The sequence below is a fragment of the Schistocerca cancellata genome, chromosome 4 (genome assembly GCF_023864275.1).
Source record: "Schistocerca cancellata isolate TAMUIC-IGC-003103 chromosome 4, iqSchCanc2.1, whole genome shotgun sequence".
Lineage (NCBI taxonomy): Eukaryota > Metazoa > Arthropoda > Insecta > Orthoptera > Acrididae > Schistocerca > Schistocerca cancellata.
The window spans coordinates 452,814,821-452,828,184 of record NC_064629.1 but is presented as its reverse complement, the minus strand read 5'-3'; the positions used below and the strand labels follow the sequence as shown (position 1 = coordinate 452,828,184).

General features: G+C 44.9%; 1 protein-coding gene across 1 annotated transcript in view; it reads right to left on the bottom strand.

Annotated features, from left to right (window-relative positions):
* Nucleotides 1-299: 299 nt before the first annotated feature.
* Nucleotides 300-13,364, bottom strand: part of LOC126184910 (uncharacterized) — a 703,300-nt gene continuing 690,235 nt past the window's right edge. Inside the window, exon 5 of the mRNA XM_049927572.1 lies at nt 300-405. The gene's annotated coding sequence lies outside the window, so the exon portion shown is untranslated. The remainder of the gene's footprint in view (nt 406-13,364) is intronic.

Here is a 13,364-nt window from a genome sequence, read left to right as displayed (position 1 = left end):
GTATTAACGGTTTACAGCTAAATTCAGCCGCCCGAGTTCCTTTTAGTTTCATCCAAGTGAGTAAGGATCTTATAAGTAATTTTCACTTGATGGTAACAGCATGAAATCTCGGTATGCCTATAGTCCCTTGTATAACTACAGCCCTTAAAGAAATGAAGAGAATGTTTGAGAGAGAAACGAATCTTAAACGACCGCTCTCAAGAGCTACGAATCATTAACGTAAACACGAGACTGATTCACTTCTTTTTATTTTTGAAGAAATTATCCATAAACAATGGTTATTTCTACAATGTAATTACAAGAATATATAATTATTGTCATGTTTCAGTTTGTGTTTCCAGCACATGTTAAACTGGGCAGACGTATACACCGGAGGCACGTGAGCGTTCACGCCAACTGCAGTCTCTGGAAAGGAAAGAAAAGAAGTTTCAAACAGGACATCAGGAATGAAAACTTATTTTACGAACCCATTTATCTAAAATTTGGAAATGCTGCTGGCACATATAACATGCCTCTACATTTAACGTTAAGTAGTGATTTATTTGTCAAGACTATAGTTGTTATATTCAACATCTTAACAACAAAGCAGAGATATAGCCTGATAAACTTACGCCAGTCATCACGTTGTGACATTCAGAATGCGAATTTTTGAGATTTGTGGAATGTACTGAAGTAATTCACTGTTATCCGCCAATAACAAAACGTTTGCTTGAATTTTCTTGTTTGAGTTCAAGCTTATTCTCAAATTTTCTCAACAATTATAATGTGTCGTCATGAGACACCATCTGTAGCAACACCTTGACAATTCCAGACAGAATTTACAGATATACAGAAGCTGCAGAGTCTTAGAAAAGTATTTTACTCAGCTTCGTCAGCCTCTGTGTGCACAGTAATGAAACTGTTTCGCTGCCATCAATATTTTGTCAATTTTGTTTGGCCACACAACTGCCTGATAAACGATCACTGAGCAAATTATACTGCATACTTGCAAAGCTGTACGAATACTTCTGAACAATTCCTGACGGCAAGTGAGGTACCTCAGATAGAATAGGTACCGTTATCTCTCTTAACCAATGGACCATGATATTTTTTTAGAATGAAAGTGTACGGTTCCAGAGACGTTTTCAATCTCAAGCATCGATTAAGAGAGAGAGAGAGAGAGAGAGAGAGAGAGAGAGAGAGAGAGAGAGAGAGAGACTGAAGAGACGAAAACTTGTACGAAGGCCAGGATTCGAGCTCAGGTCTCCTGCTCACTTGCGGTAACCTCTGTGCCACCCTGTCACAGTAGCTTTGCGTAACTGCACCGACTACCCGAATACGCCTCTCTCTTCAGTCCAAATTCCCATTCACGCCTCAGTGGACTTTGTATTCCCCCTAAACTCGAAGAGCATTTATTTATTTATTTCTACATTCATCCTTTAGTTTTCCTTGTATCTGCATGTTCCATTAATATTAGAGTTTAGCTACTTCTGAAATTGTTTGTAGTCGCTCTGTAGATTGAGAAATAACCTCTGTAGTTTTTCTTTCAAGAAACAGTGCTTGTACTAGTGCTGTCAACCTGTGTGTGTGTCGTTGAATCGACCTACACACGTGCTCTTTTAATGTTGAGAACAATGTGGTTGCAGATGATGATCGTAATACTTTGTCAAACTTCTTTGATTTTTTTCACCGAGTTCCCTTTGTTTCCTGGATATTTGGTTATTCTTCGGACAAAGCACATACCCAATCCCGGACAGGATTATTTAGACAACACTTAAGCTACTCTCCAGGAAAATCTATGTCAATCACGAGCCAGTTTACAGTATTTCCTCCCAAGTGGCCTCCACTTTACACACGAATGCCGTATGGTAAAATCGCTGTAGCAGAGCAATGAATTATAAATATACAGTAGTTATAGTCTTCAGCCAGAAAACTGGTTTTATTCAAGTCTCAACGCTAGTCCACCCTGCCCAAGTCTCATCATTACTGCGTAATTACTGCAACCTACATCCATGTGAACCTGCTTACTGTATATTCATGGACAGGAAGACGCAACTTTCAACAGTATGTGAAAAAAATCTACTATGAAAATTATCGGTGTGCTTATGCTGTTGTATGCCCACGGAGTCCACAGCCCAGCGAATAAGCTCTTAGTTTCACAAGCGCGAGGTCCGTGGATCAAAGAACACTGTCAGTAGTTTTTTTTAATTTCCACGTAATTGTAACAACAGTTTTATTATGACCGTGTAAAGTATAATATTTACACATTCATTTACTATTTTCGTAATCTTTAACGTAAAAAAAATGAGAAATAGTTTTTCCTTAAGGAGATTGTGAATGAAAGAAGGACACGCACCAACTTTCAATCAAATCAGTGTAGTGATTTTAATTGTACTATTGTATCGTTATTTGTGATAAGTATAATCTATAACCTGTGTGATGTCCTTACGTTAGTTAGGTTTAAGTAGTTATAAGTTCTAGGGGACTGATGACCATAGATGTTGAGTCCCATAGTGCTCAGAGCCATTTGAACCATTTTTATAACCTGTGTAGCACTGCATGAATCAGAGTGATACTGATTGTAGAAACATGGGAAACAATAATAATCGCGACCTACGACATATGTAATGGAGGCCGAAAATTTGCGTGTCTATTTTTTTCAGTGTTTTTGATGCAAAACAAACTTTGCTTACATTCAGATACGTGTCTCGGTTGTCACACAATTTCACAATGTACCATGTTTATCGACGCATACCATCGAATATTGGTGCAAATAACTCTCAAACGAAGTGGTACCGACAGCGAGATTCGATTCAGAGAATTCGTGCTTATGAAACAAACAGCTTATTGACTCGATTGCGGATTCCGTGAACATTCCCTCGCCTGCGGTTTCCGTGAACACCTGTGGCCCTACAAAGCAAGCAGAATATGCAAGCCGATAATTTTCAAACCCGATTTTCTCTAAAACGGTTGAGAGTTGCGTCTCTCTATTTACATGTGTTGAATTCCTAGTCGTACCCTATTCATCCTGTCAGTACAAATTAAATCGGTGGGATAAGTTCGTACGGCCCCCCTGTTAGCAATTTTGCACTACCGGTAAATTTCATTGTTAGACGTCCGTATTATCTTTCCCTGGTTTCATTTCCAAAGCTGTGTGTTAGCATCACGTTAGCAATCTGAAACCCTTAAGTAGCTCCAGCTATCTTCCATGTAGACAACCGTCATCGTTCTTAAATCAAATGATGGCAGTGATTAAATTATATTCTGCTCAAATTCTGCCAGACGGCTGGCTCCATTTCTTTCCCCAGTCCATATTGTTCTATTTTTCCTTTCCCTATTCATACTATAAAATTCCAGTGTCCCATCACAACTGAATTTTCATCTCACGTAACTATCTGGATAATCTCTATTATTTCATTGTACATTCTTTCAATTTCTTCGTAATCTGCGGAGCTGGTTGGTGCATAAATATTTACTACTGTTTTAGATTTTGACTGCATGTCTATCTTGTCTACTGTATTGTGTTAATAATGCTGTTCATGGTTTATCTACTTTCTTATTCATTACTAAATTCATTTATAATCTTACTCTCACGTGAATAGAAGTCTTGTTCTTCCCGCCACCGTACTTCGCTAATTAGCATTATATCCAACTTCAACTCATCCATGTTCGTTTTTAAATTCCCTAATCTACTTACTTGATTAAGGCATGTAACACCCCATGCTCCGAACCGTAGAATACCAGGTTTGTCCTTGCTCATGATGCCATATTCCTGATTAGTTCCTACACAGAGATTTGAATGGAGGATTTTTTTACGTATGGAACAGATCTACCACTGTGATGCCAGTATTATTGAACTATGCACTGTAGCTGCATACCTCTGGAAAAAAATGGTTTAAATGGCTCTGAGCACTATGGGACAACTGCTGTGGTCGTAAGTCCCCTAGAACTTAGAACTACTTAAACCTAACTAACCTAAGGACAGCACACAACACCCAGCCATCACGAGGCAGAGAAAATCCCTGACCCCGCCAGGAATCGAACCCGGGAACCCGGGCGTGGGAAGTGAGAACGCTACCGCACGACCACGAGATGCGGGCCCTCTGGAAAAAGTTAGGTGCATAATTTCCTCTTGTTTTCAGTTGTTTGCAGTACTGACACAGTAAGGCCATGTTGCCTAATATTACAGGATCAAGTGGGTGCATCATCCACATTGCTGGTTTACATCTACATCGATACTCTACAAATCACGTTTAAGTACCTGGCAAAGGATTCGTGGAAGCACCTTTACAAATCTCTATAATTCCAATCTCGTATAGCGCACGGAAAGAACGAACACCTATATCTTTCCGTACGAGCTCTGATTCCCTTATTTTATCATGGTGATAGTTTATCCCTATGTAGGTCGGTATCCGCAAAATATTTTCGCATTCGTAGGAGAAAGTTGGTGATTGGAATTTCGTGAGACGATTCCGTTGCAACGAGAAACGCCTTTCTTTTAATGATGTCCAGCCCAAATCCTGTAATATTTCAGTGACACACTCTAGCTTATTTCGCGATAATACAAAACGTGCTGCCCTTCTTTGAACTTTTTCGATGTATTCCGTCAGTCCTATGTGGTAAGGGTCTCAAACCGCGCAGCGGTATTCTAAAAGAGGACGGACAAGCGTAATGTAGGCAGTGTCCTTAGTAGGTCTTACAACTACTGCATAGGCTGCTCTTCCTCTTGAGGAACCACAGGTTAGTTGGACCTCTCCACACATTCTCCTCCATTTTAGTGGCACTTACGGTACGACTTTCTGTATCATTGACGCATGCAAGCAACCACACCTCAGCAAGGTCCATGCTGATGTATCTTGCTGCTGTGAGATCTGGAAGTAAAATTCTGTTGAATGTAAGATGAAAGTCTTCTGTTTTTAGTGGTTCGCCATTTGCCCTTTCCAGTAAAGGTTTGATATCAATGGCCTCTTACCACACCCTAACTTGTTTCATTTCCACTTTCCATATCAGTCCCTCTGAGTTGCTAATGTTTAGAATATTACGCAGTTACTTTTCAATCGTGTATCCTACCAGTGATGAAGCTGCAGTAGAATCTCGCCGACCCGACCTCCGGAGTCCGACTCCTCGCTTCTACATCGTATTCCGCAAGTCAGCTAAAGTTCTCTTGTGGAGGGTGCTTTTCGTACCACTAAGCGAGTTTCCCTTCCCTGTTCAACTCGCGAATGGCACATGAGAAGAATTATTGTCGATAAGCCTCTGTATTTGCTCTAATTTCTAATATGACCATCCTATTTCCAGTGTTTGTTTAATTCGCCGGCCGTTGTTACAGACAGGTCTAGATCAGTCAGTGACTCCGTCCGTGATATGGGTCAGTACGCCGTTGATATGTGCAGTCGTTCGATCAATTTTCGTGTGAAACAACTTGTTTCTAACTATCAATAAGTGTTACTGTACATGCATGTGCTTTATAAATTAGTGACAATGTTGTTCTTACATATTAAAGATTGTAGGTCGGTTGGTTGGATTGGGGAAAGGGACAAAAAACAGTGAGGTTATCGGTTCAGTCGGATTAGGGAAGGACGGGGAAGGAAGTCGGCCACGCCCTTTCAAAAGAACCATTCCGGAATTAGTCTGAAGCGAATCAGGGAAATCACAGAAAACCTAAATCAGGATGGCCGGACGGGGGTTTGAACCGTCGTCCTCCCGAACGCGAGTCCAGTATGCCAACCACTGCGCCACCTCGCTCAGTGTTAAAGTGCGTAAAACTGAAGTTTCGCACCAAATAAACGTAACTATGTAACTCTGGCTCTAGTGAACAAAACTGAATATGCTTGAAAGGTTAGATAAAGGCGAGTCTCTTCAAAACATTGCACGTGAGGTAGGGGATGGAATAACTACTGTTAAAGGCTGCAGAGAAAATGGGAAAACTCTTAAAAGTCGTCGTACGACGACTGATGGTGAGAAAGGGCTGAAAGAAGCAGCCTAAAAGTGAAATTATAAACTGAATTTTGTATATAGTTCGAGCAGGACAGAAGAAAAGGAACTCCATTGTCTGGAACAGTCATAAAAGAAAAGGCAGTGATTTTGTATGAAAAGTTAGATGGAGACAGTGAAAATGAAAAATTTGCAGCTAGCGAGGACATGCTACATCGATGGAGAAAACAATATGGCATTTGAAATTTAATTATTTCCAGTGAGAAACCGTTTGCTCACGAAACTGCTGCCGACGAATTTGTTCCGAAATTCGAAATCTTCGTCGAAGAGCTTAAGCTGACTCCTGATGAAATCCTTAACGCTGATGTCTTGCTTAAACTGCAAAATGCTCCCTACAAGAACTCTTGCTGCACAGAATGTGTCCGTAACAAGCACTAAATTTGCCAAAGATAGAATAACTATTACTCTCTGTAGCAACGCTAATGGCAGTCAATAGATACCATTGTTTGTGATCGGGAAGGCAGGAAAATCAAGGACATTCAAAAATATTAATATGACATTACTGCCTGCGTATTATAGTAACGAAAAGTTGAAAAAGATGAAGTGGAGGCTTTACTTCTTCCTGGCCGAACGGAGTGGCAGAGCGTTTCTAGTAGAGATGGGGGATCCGCTCTTGAACTAATTCATAGAGTTGAATCTTTCAAAGGAGTGAACAATCAGTGATTCAGAAAAAAAGAACGGTAGCTCCAAACGTTTCCCACGGCAGAGAGCGAGAGAGAGAGAGCGAGAGAGAGAGAGAGAGAGAGAGACACGGAGCATATCAGCAGCGCCTCTGCTGGTCAGAGCACAGTGCACGCCACACAACACAGCCAGCGCCGGCCTCTGCCCTGCTTCTACCTTGGCTGCCTGCATTGTGCAGTGCCCCATTGGATTTTGTGTTTCACATATGCCGTGCCGTCTCTGTGCGTTGTCTGCCGTGTGCAGTGTCTGGCGCAGCTTAACTTTGCATCGCACTCTGTCGGCGATCGTTTCAGTCGCACGTCCTGCCCTCTGGGCAGTTGATGCGAGCAACAGGACAGAGAGCCACCTAGCGGATAACATAGGAACTACTTGCAAAAACCTGCTCGCAAGGGAACGGACGATTTGTCTCGGAGCGGGTGAGTTCACCACTCCCCCCACCCTCGGAACTCGCCCGCTCAACGCTCACCCCACCGTCTCGACTCTAGCCAGAGCGTTGAGCAAAGCGACTCAGGTGTCGCTCTGGTCTCTGCGGTCTCAGCTCATACAGTAATACAGCTCGCGGTTCGACCTGCTCGACTCAGCGTCTCTGCATCACAGTTCGTCCCCACTGGATATTGTTCTTCGTAGTAATACCGCTATGTATATTACATTATTATGTTATGTATACATCAGTTGTTTTTATTTTATTTTTATTTGTTTAAACTGATTAGATTAGGTTCCTGATGACTCCTCTTACTATAGGATTTTTATTATGGACACTCGAATTTACACTTTAATTACAAGCGAACCGATAAACGTATCGCAAAATGTGATACACCAATATTTTCCTTGTTTTATTCTGCGTAAGGCTATATGCAGCACTTTAGTTTTACAGTCAAATTTATATTTTTTTTTCTTATTCTGGTATGGATTTTGCGATTTTAGGCGTCTTCGGAAGGAAACGTTCACTTTAAAAATATACGGCTTGCGATGTATTTGTATGAGGTTAATGAAATTTTATTACATTGTAGCCAAATATATTGTTAATGTTAATCTCAAGTTACAACATTTTCCGATCACCCAAAAAACCATGATAGTGCAAAATACACTCCTGGAAAAGGAAAAAAGAACACATTGACACCGGTGTGTCAGACCCACCATACTTGCTCCGGACATTGCGAGAGGGCTGTACAAGCAATGATCACACGCACGGCACAGCGGACACACCAGGAACCGCGGTGTTGGCCGTCGAATGGCGCTAGCTGCGCAGCATTTGTGCACCGCCGCCGTCAGTGTCAGCCAGTTTGCCGTGGCATACAGAGCTCCATCGCAGTCTTTAACACTGGTAGCATGCCGCGACAGCGTGGACGTGAACCGTATGTGCAGTTGACGGACTTTGAGCGAGGGCGTATAGTGGGCATGCGGGAGGCCGGGTGGACGTACCGCCGAATTGCTCAACACGTGGGGCGTGAGGTCTCCACAGTACATCGATGTTGTCGCCAGTGATCGGCGGAAGGTGCACGTGCCCGTCGACCTGGGACCGGACCGCAGCGACGCACGGATGCACGCCAAGACCGTAGGATCCTACGCAGTGCCGTAGGGGACCGCACCGCCACTTCCCAGCAAATTAGGGACACTGTTGCTCCTGGGGTATCGGCGAGGACCATTCGCAACCGTCTCCATGAAGCAGGGCTACGGTCCCGCACACCGTTAGGCCGTCTTCCGCTCACGCCCCAACATCGTGCAGCCCGCCTCCAGTGGTGTCGCGACAGGCGTGAATGGAGGGACGAATGGAGACGTGTCGTCTTCAGCGATGAGAGTCGCTTCTGCCTTGGTGCCAATGATGGTCGTATGCGTGCTTGGCGCCGTGCAGGTGAGCGCCACAATCAGGACTGCATACGACCGAGGCACACAGGGCCAACACCCGGCATCATGGTGTGGGGAGCGATCTCCTACACTGGCCGTACACCACTGGTGATCGTCGAGGGGACACTGAATAGTGCACGGTACATCCAAACCGTCATCGAACCCATCGTTCTACCATTCCTAGACCGGCAAGGGAACTTGCTGTTCCAACAGGACAATGCACGTCCGCATGTATCCCGTGCCACCCAACGTGCTCTAGAAGGTGTAAGTCAACTACCCTGGCCAGCAAGATCTCCGGATCTGTCCCCCATTGAGCATGTTTGGGACTGGATGAAGCGTCGTCTCACGCGGTCTGCATGTCCAGCACGAACGCTGGTCCAACTGAGGCGCCAGGTGGAAATGGCATGGCAAGCCGTTCCACAGGACTACATCCAGCATCTCTACGATCGTCTCCATGGGAGAATAGCAGCCTGCATTGCTGCGAAAGGTGGATATACACTGTACTAGTGCCGACATTGTGCATGCTCTGTTGCCTGTGTCTATGTGCCTGTGGTTCTGTCAGTGTGATCATGTGATGTATCTGACCCCAGGAATGTGTCAATAAAGTTTCCCCTTCCTGGGACAATGAATTCACGGTGTTCTTATTTCAATTTCCAGGAGTGTAGTTAGGCCATACACCCCCTATACACGTCCACCATACGTAGAAGTGAGAAATAAACCGACTATTTTGCTGCAAAAACTATCGATCACGGCAGAATGTCTTCGTTATTTCGAGACCGTCATTGGAGTTAAGAAAAATCGAGAATCTAAACTCTGAAGGAAAAAAGAAATCTATGGACACTGGCTCACATGTCGGAATAAAACACAACCATTTTATATTCGACAGCAACATTCTATAATTCATGAGGACATTGCTGTTTTGTACTCTATGGCAAGTCCCATTTTACCATTGCGAACGTGTATCATATCACACTTGCGTTTATGAATCAAATTGTGAGAGACTGTCTTGTAACAGAACGTTCTAAAGATTTTGCCATGTCTCTCTCTTCCGATATATCTAAAAAAACAAATACTGTCTGCGTGTTGACATCGAGTATATTACGTATAGTACATGAATCGTTCCATTGGATTAGTGGCGCGTGCTCGAAGCCGATTGTACATACCTGCATAAAGTTTTATTGACTGTAGTGGAGGAAGACCATATCCAATAGACTATCAATCACAAGAGGGGCTTCCTGTATAGTTCCTTCATAAGCAGTTTAATACATTGTTTCTTCAGTATTAACAAAACAGTGTATGACTACCGTTTTGTATACTGACATACACATTTTTCTACCATGACAGAGGTCTGTGCCAGATGCTACACCGACTGAACCCATTTCGAGCCTTTGGCTCTCACAGAAAGCTGAACATCACACAACACACATCTCGGTAGAAATAAAACACAGAGGCGATGTTTCTCAGTGACAAAAATGTGGAAGACAACACTACATATGGAAACTGGAAGAGTTGGCGGCGTTGTAGAGCGTTTCCAACAGGTATCCGAAGGTGATGACCCATACAGGTAATCTCGTCTTCCACAGCGACAGGCTAGCGGATGTCTGCGTTCCGTTTCGACCAGCATTCTCTCCTCATTTTGCAGTCATGTACATGATTACTGTTCTGGTGTTCACCAATGCTGGAAGGTGCCGTTTGCAACACGCGCGAGGTAGTAGAAATAAAAATGGGTACTGTTATCTTATTGGTGAAAAAATAAATAAAATAAAAGACATGTGGAGGGCAGCGCACCATATGGAAATAGGACGAGTCTGTATGATTGAGGGGCGCTTCCACACAACTGTCTGAAGGTGATGACCTCTACATTTAACCCCATGCTCATCGATGGCCAGTAGCAGATATCCAGCGCTCCGCCAAGGCAACCTCCATCTCAGCCAACAGGTGTCAATCATTATGCAGTAATCAACAGCATACCACTGGACGGACGGGCTGTTTATATGGGATGATGAACTGTAATACACACAACAACACACAACAGTTTGTAGCGTGATCTATTTTAGAGGTGTTACCAGCTGTTCCGTAATTTCAACGCCAGCCAATGACACAGCAGAATACTTCCCAATTTCTGCATCATCGCTAAGTCACCTCTCAGCGGCCTTGCAGCTACAATATACTAGATTGCGAATGCAGTTAGATGACGGTGCAGTACGGCGATTCGATCATCTACAACAAGGTATATCTGACAGCGTCCTATACCGATGCAGTTAGGTTTTCTGCGTATTTCCAGCGCATCGATCGTAGAGCAGAATTCACGATTACAATTGGCAATCTGTCCCTTGGGGATGGGCGTCATATAGTTTTCTAGCATTCGCAGGATAAAGTCACAGACTGACAGATCCCTTCCACATTGTCCTTGAACAGTTCTCTCTGCAGCACCAATCTTACCCACGGCAACCATCCAAAAGCACAAGAACTCTCCAGATGCTTGCGTGTCGAGGAGGGTAGCGCCTTTTATCGATGTACAGTAGGTATGAGAGTATTGCGGTCATATAAAAGATGCTTAAGAAGAAACGTATGGCTAGTATATGAAGCTCCAGATGTAAGGAGCTTGAAATATTTCATGTAAATCAATCGAGCTAATAATTCTGAAGCACTATTCCACTGTCTGGGGTCAGCACCATGATGGTTACAGCATGGAAGGAATGATCGTAAAGCACGACCACCCGCTCCTATGGTTACACGGTACTGCATCTAAAAAATGCTGTCTTGCTAATGCCATACACTTTACTAAGTATTAGTCGTACGGAATGCAACACTCTTAATATTCTAATGCACGGTATATTTGTCCAACATCAGACATACAACCACCCCGTAAGTTTCCTACGCCAATCACTACGGTGACATGCTTTAAAATGCAAAAACGCCGCACGGGGTAGCCGTGTGGTCTGGGGCATCTTGTCACAGTTTGCACGGATCCCCCCGTCTGAGGTTCGAATCCTCCCTCGGGCATTGATGTGTGTGTTGTCCTAAGCGTAAGTTATTTTACGTTAAATTAAGTAGTGCGTAAGCCTAGGGACCGATGACCTTAGCAGTTTCGTCCCATAGTCCTTACCACAAATTTCCAAACGCAAAAATACACTCCTGGAAATGGAAAAAAGAACACATTGACACCGGTGTGTCAGACCCACCATACTTGCTCCGGACACTGCGAGAGGGCTGTACAAGCAATGATCACACGCACGGCACAGCGGACACACCAGGAACCGCGGTGTTGGCCGTCGAATGGCGCTAGCTGCGCAGCATTTGTGCACCGCCGCCGTCAGTGTCAGCCAGTTTGCCGTGGCATACGGAGCTCCATCGCAGTCTTTAACACTGGTAGCATGCCGCGACAGCGTGAACGTGAACCGTATGTGCAGTTGACTGACTTTGAGCGAGGGCGTATAGTGGGCATGCGGGAGGCCGGGTGGACGTACCGCCGAATTGCTCAACACGTGGGGCGTGAGGTCTCCACAGCACATCGATGTTGTCGCCAGTGGTCGGCGGAATGTACACGTGCCCGTCGACCTGGGACCGGACCGCAGCGACGCACGGATGCACGCCAAGACCGTAGGATCCTACGCAGTGCCGTAGGGGACCGCACCGCCACTTCCCAGCAAATTAGGGACACTGTTGCTCCTGGGGTATCGGCGAGGACCATTCGCAACCGTCTCCATGAAGCTGGGCTACGGTCCCGCACACCGTTAGTCCGTCTTCCGCTCACGCCCCAACATCGTGCAGCCCGCCTCCAGTGGTGTGGCGACAGGCGTGAATGGACGAATGGAGACGTGTCGTCTTCAGCGATGAGAGTCGCTTCTGCCTTGGTGCCAATGATGGTCGTATGCGTGTTTGGCGCCGTGCAGGTGAGCGCCACAATCAGGACTGCATACGACCGAGGCACACAGGGCCAACACCCGGCATCATGGTGTGGGGAGCGATCTCCTACACTGGCCGTACACCACTGGTGATCGTCGAGGGGACACTGAATAGTGCACGGTACATCCAAACCGTCATCGAACCCATCGTTCTACCATTCCTAGACCGGCAAGGGAACTTGCTGTTCCAACAGGACAATGCACGTCCGCATGTATCCCGTGCCACCCAACGTGCTCTAGAAGGTGTAAGTCAACTACCCTGGCCAGCAAGATCTCCGGATCTGTCCCCCATTGAGCATGTTTGGGACTGGATGAAGCGTCGTCTCACGCGGTCTGCACGTCCAGCACGAACGCTGGTCCAACTGAGGCGCCAGGTGGAAATGGCATGGCAAGCCGTTCCACAGGACTACATCCAGCATCTCTACGATCGTCTACATGGGAGAATAGCAGCCTGCATTGCTGCGAAAGGTGGATATACACTGTACTAGTGCCGACATTGTGCATGCTCTGGTGCCTGTGTCTATGTGCCTGTGGTTCTGTCGGTGTGATCATGTGATGTATCTGACCCCAGGAATGTGTCAATAAAGTTTCCAGTTCCTGGGACAATGAATTCACGGTGTTCTTATTTCAATTTCCAGGAGTGTAGTTCCTTCTACACTATTCTTGTGTTTAGGATGGCATCGTCAGTGTACAGGGTGGGTCACTAAATATTGCCACCTAGAATAACTCCTAAAGTATGATATTATCTGAAAAGTTTGTGGGACAAATGTATGGGACGATGGGGACTATAATATGACGTTTGGTTCTTTGTTGCTAGGTGGGGTCGCGTCAGAGATATGAAAGTCAACTTTGTTTTTTTAAATGGGATGCTACAGTTTGATACTTATTTTCTGATAGCGGCTATCGAGACGAATCGAATGATGTGTAACACTAAGGTCTTTGCAGGACAACGAAGGT